Raw genomic sequence first — 6,067 nt, forward strand, 5'->3', positions numbered from 1 at the left:
TTCGATCCGAGAAAACCAAAGCGGTGCAAAGAAGAAAGGGGTCTATGAGGGAACGAGAGATGATCGGCCCCGGAAGCATCAACGCTCTGATGAGCGCATACAGGGCCCCTACACCTTTTATACTGACCTCACCCATGCGAGAGAGCATATTTTCCTTACGAACGAAAAACAGGTCCCTTTCAAAAGGCCCCCGCCAATGAAAAAAGATCGGTCTAAAAGAGACCCCAGCAAGTATTGCCAGTATCACAAAGATATCGGCCACACCACTACGAAAAAAGCAACCATTTGAAGGTGGAAATCGAGGAGCTCATCCGCCGGGGACATTTGGGCAGATATGTGCGCAAGGAGAACCAGAGGCTAGAGGAAGGAGCATCCCCGCCGCAGGCACGAGAGGTGGCCCCATAAGTACAGGGAGAGGTCAGGACCATCTTTGGAGACCAAGATTCGGAGGCGATTCAAGGAAGGGACGAGAAAAATATACAAAGGAGGCCAGACAAAGTCCACCACCGTGCATCTTAAGTTTGGAGCAACACCCCCCAAAGAATTTCAAGGGCGAGAATGACTCGATAACCTTCACTGAAGAAGACGCGCAGGGGGTACATTTCCCTCATAATGACCCCCTGGTGCTAACTGTCCAGCTTGCGAACATGAGAGTACATCGGGTCCTAGTGGATAATGGAAGCTCTGTAGACATCCTGCATCGCCCCGCTTTGGAGAAGATGGGACTGAGCGTTCGACACCTGAAACCCTGCAATACCTCCCTTTACGGGTTCACAGGGGACTCAATACAGCCCCTAGGTGCAATTGAATTAGCCCTCACCATGGGGGGAACAACCCAGGAAAACCACCATAATGGCAAACTTTGTCATGGTGGATTGCGCCTCAGCCTTCAATGCGGTATTAGGGAGACCCTCTCTGAGAGAATTGAAGGTGATAACTTCTGTGTATCACCTAGCTATGAAATTCCCAACCCCTGGGGGAGTAGCATGCATGAAACGGGAGCATAAGGAAGCGAGGGAATGCTATAACATGTCCCTCCGCACGGCCACAAAACCATCGGGGCTGATGGCAATGGTTGTGTATGAAGGCGCGATCCGCACGAGTTTGACCCACGAGTTACGAGACACCTCAAGAAATGCTACCAGTGAGACTTCTGCACCCGGTGCAAAGAAGACCTATGTTTAGTGTGTTCCTTGTTATGTTAGCTTAGTGAGTAAGAATCAAAGAGGCTACCTAGGTAACCTCCCAATTAGATGTAACCCTTTTTTATACGCCGTTGTAAACCACATACTATGAATGAAACTGTTCGCAACTTCATGTGTCATTCTTCTTCTCTATTGCACCCACCAAAGTGCTTGTTGAAATAAATTTCACCAAGCGCTTAGGGGGGTAGTACAGGAGGCAAAGCATACAGCAAACAGGAGGATCCTAAAAAGGAGGAACCCAAAAAGGACCCCTTATACCAGGGCCTTAAACGAGTTCCTTAAAGGGACTCCTCGCATCCTAAAAAGGGCTCCTAAAAAGGAGGATCCTTAAAAGGACTCCTTATATCAGGAGAATCCTAAAAAGGACCCTCTATCAGGAGGATCTTAAAAAGGAACCTTTATCAGGAGGAACCCAAAAGGACCCCTTATATCAGGGCTTTAAACGAATTCTTCAAAAAATGCACGGTGAACCTTAACAAACAGGGAGGAGACCTTGCAAGGCATCTTCTGAAGTTCACAAGGATTAGCTACCCTTACGAACGTCAAGGAGGCCAAAAGGTCTTAAAAAAAAAAAACAACAACAAGCTCCTAAATAAAGGCAGATACTCTCTCAAAGGAAGAAGCCCCAGAAAGAGCACCCACCGATAAGCCTAGAGCGGCCACCAAGCCGTCTAGCCAAAAAGGGTCCTAAAAGAGACCCTTGCAAAAATAGTACTATGAATAATGACGAGAAGGACGCTTCTCGCAAAAAATAATAAGCGCGCGCAAAAATATATAAAAGGATAGCTATAACCCAAGGGGTCAAAATATCCTTATAGAAATAGTCAAGGGGCACCAAAAAAGGACCCATTGAACCCTTTCACATGGGCTCCAAAGGACCTCTAGCCTGATAAATAAAAGAGGGGAACCTACCAAACCCCATCATACAGGCTCAAAAAGACCTCAAACACAGAGGAATAAGAAATGAATAACCGCATATGTATATATTAAAAAAGAGTCTTGGTAACATGGCAGGGTTCAAAAAAAAAAAAATCATTACAAGCACAACAAGGCTCAAATGAGCATACACCCACAGCGGGCTAACTGGCAAAGATTATGAAATAACAATCTCAGGGCCTCCTGCCCCGGGCGTTCCACCCAGCCGCCCGGGCAACGACATGCTCGCCAAAGGAGGAGAAATCGAAGTTTGGATCCTGCCTCCATACACCATTGAGGCGGTGCTCTATAGACCTATACTCAGTGGCTGCCCTGTCCGCCTCTAAAGAGGCAACCCTCTCCTGTGATGCAGCTACATCAGCTTTGGAAACCTCAAGTTCAGCCTCTAGGGAAGCGACCCTCTCCTGCGACGCAGCCGCGATAGCCTTGGCACCCTGGAGTTCGCGCTCTAGGCTGGTAACCCTTTCCTGCAGCATCATGGCCTTGACAACCACCTTCTTCTTCCTTTTTGACGAGGCATAAAATTTTGCGCGAGCCTTTTTTAGCCTAGACTTGGTTTCATCAAGATCTCTCTCGAGCTCCTGGACCCGGGCCGTAAGACGGTCCCTCTCGGTACTCGACGCGGAAAGATTGTGAGCCGAGTCGGAAAACTGCTGAGCCACAGTATAGGCATGCACAAGAAAGATAACAACAACAATGATAAGTAACAAAAAAAAAATAATAAGGCCGACACAAGATGCATGAACTCACCCAAGCAGTAGTGCGTGTCAGAGTCTCCCCTAGGTCCAACAGGGCGAAACTCCCAAGACCATTCCAATCAGCTTCGGGGAGGTCTGAGGCGATTTGGACATACCGTCGTCCGTAAGAGGTCGCCATGCGACTCACCCAGGGCACCCCTTCTGAGTCAAGGGCACCTGGCTGGGTAAGGACAGACGACCCGCTCGCCGAAACAGGAGGTGGCGCAGGAAAATTGGAAAAATGAGCCCCCGGTAGATCAGGAGGGGGTGCAAGAAGATTGGGAAAGTAATCCCTCGATGGACCGGGGTCGAGGGGAGCCTGAGGAAAAGAGTCAAAGTCCGCGGGGTCGGGGCAAACAAAATGCCCCGGTATGGCATGTTGACCTTGGGATTGGGAAGCCATGTCTGGGTCTAAAGGGACAAAGGGAGGACATCCCCCAGGAGACGAGGATAGCTGGTAAGGTCGCCCGTATCCAAGGGAGACTTCCTCCAGCACATCCTCAGCCTCACCTTCACCTGGGCAAGGCTCAGTCGATGCAGCCTTCATCCTCTTTGACCCAAGAATCGTCCACAGCAACCTGGGATTAGAACCCGGGGACAACCTGTGAAGGTTAAGATTTTCCACAGTGAATAGGTATGCAGCCTTTTTCACGGCGGGGTTAGCGTTGATAAGATCCTTCACGGCGTCCGCTTCTGACCCAACAACCTCGGGTATGGCGAACTGCTCTGCATGATCCACACCATTGTCGACACAAACATAAGTTATGAAACAATAAGTTTCAACAAAAAGAAAAAAGAGAAGAAAAGGTGGCTTGAGGTACTTATTGGGAGCGGAACGGAAGTGCTTGCGAACAGAAAGAGGGCCTTTCACGAAGAAAAAGTCCTGCTTCCAGGGCCCCTGGTTGGACACTGCGCCCTCTATCAAAGGGACTTCATTATTGGCTTTTTGTAGGCAATAAAAGCCCTTGGACTTGGGAGAGGGCATGAGATTGTACAGGAAGTGCATCTCTAGCGCCGTAGGAGCACGTTTGGAAAGTTCTGCAAATGCGATAAAGAGGCAGCTTAAGGTCAGCCAACTGTTGGGTGCCAGCTGAAGTGGAGCAAGGTCAAAGTAGTTGAGGACCACAACGAAGAACGGGTGTAATGGGATGGTACCACCCGCCTTCAGGATATGCTCAATAAGGGCCATGAATCCGGGACTAAGGCAGTCAGCTCGACAGTTGTCCGAATGGGTGTATAAGGCGTACTCCGGAGGAACACGGTAGTGCTTCACAATTTCCCTCAGTTTATTTTCTGACATGTGGGACACCAAGGTGGATGCCAATAGGGGGGCATCATCCTATTCATTAATGGACACCTGTCTTCGTCCTCCCTTCGGCATATGTGCAAAACCAAAAGAAAAAGGTGAGGAAGAGACAGAACACTTGACCCTCCATTTTCTCTTCCTAGCAAGAGTCTTCCACCGAGGCACCGGCTGCGGAAGCGCTAAGCTAGGGAAGATCGAAAATAAGGGCTGAAGAGAAGCAGAAGCGGCCCCATGACAGTCATTAGACAAGGATGGGCTAGAAGGCTCAGGCGGAAGATGTCCCTCCATAAACTCCAACTCCCCCTGCAAATCTAAAAGGGTCACCCTAAGGCTCGCTACATGGTCACTAAGGTCAGGAGGGAAAGGTGCTCCGTCTCCCCTCAACACCGAGTCAATTTCGCTCTCTACCACCCAAATTTTATGCCTAAGTTCAGCCATGTGCTCAAGATGACGAATACGGGCCTGCCTTAAGGTGTCATGGTCTTGGTAAGGGTTTTCCTTAGTGGACTCTGAGTCTGAAGACAAGTTAACAAACTCAACCCCCGGAGGAATGCCGAACGGACCATCACTTGCCATGAGACCTTGTCCCGAAAGCAAAAAGGGTTCACGTATAAATGAGAGTATTTCTACAAAGCACAAAGGAATGGGCTCAAAACTTCTAGGCACAAACACTCTAAATGACCCGCTATGGGGTGTGAATAAAGGGGCATGCCTCAAGGCTAACTCGCGATGGGCTCAGGCCAAAGTACCCCATCTCGAGTGGTGCTAATGTGGACCCAATAAACATAAGGGAAAAAGAGAATATACCTCAAGCAGGAAAAATGAAACGCTGTCGTGGTCAAAAGGAGGTTGGGGGCCAAAAGTACCGTCACGGTCAAAAAGAGCCAAATGGTCGAAAGTACGCGTCTGCAAAAATAAACAGAAAAGATGCGTTAGCCTCCAAATATATGAAGGGATATAGACATACCAACAATTAGCTCAAATATATATAAAAGAAAAAAAGGAGAAAACTATAGCAAAAGTGAGGTTGTGGGGGATTGAACCCTTTACCTCTTGAAAGGAGCAAGGATCTAAATGCCACTAAGGTAAGGAGGTGAAATGTAGATAATAGGCTTGGCATGGGGGCCTATATATAAGAATTAAAGAGAAGAGTCTACCAAAGCACCTAAAGGTCCTCTCCTAGACTGGGGGGCAAGTGTAGATGCTCAAAACTCCATGCTTGTGAAAGGTCCAAAGCACATGCCAAGGCCCCCCAAATGCCTAGACACCTACTTTTGTCACGAAACCCATGGGACATCATCTTCTCGCAAGGAGGCACATAAGGCTATTCTTGGCATGCCCAGCACCCGTGCACCTCGATGAAACTTCCCAGCGTGTTGAGCACCTATGCACCCAGCGAGGCCTCGCCTCGCAAAGAGTCCCTCGCGTGTCACCTGGGATCTGCGCGCGCTGGCCTTGCGACGCCGCCTGGGATACGCGCGCTGGCCTCGCGACGCCACCTGGGATCCGCACGCGCGTGGCCTCGCTCCAAAGGGCCTCACGTGCATGATGGCCTCGCCCCAAAGGGCCTCGTGTGCATGATGGCCTCGCCCCAAAGGGTCTCGCCCAAGGGCCTTGTGTGCGTGGTGGCCTCGCCCCAAAGGGCCTCGCCTAAGGGCCTCGCGTGCATGATGGCCTCGCCCCAAAGGGTTTCGCCCAAGGGCCTCGCGTGCGTGGTGGCCTCGCCCCAAAGGGCCTCGCGTGCATGATGGCCTCGCCCCAAAGGGTCTCGCCCGAGGGCCTCACGTGCATGATGGCCTCGCCCAAGGGCCAATGCGCGTAGGTGCTTCCACAGCCTCGTGCCTCGCAGCCATGTTGCTTCGAAGGTGTATATGACACCCTAC

Source organism: Humulus lupulus, chromosome 5, assembly GCF_963169125.1.
Source record: "Humulus lupulus chromosome 5, drHumLupu1.1, whole genome shotgun sequence".
NCBI lineage: Eukaryota > Viridiplantae > Streptophyta > Magnoliopsida > Rosales > Cannabaceae > Humulus > Humulus lupulus.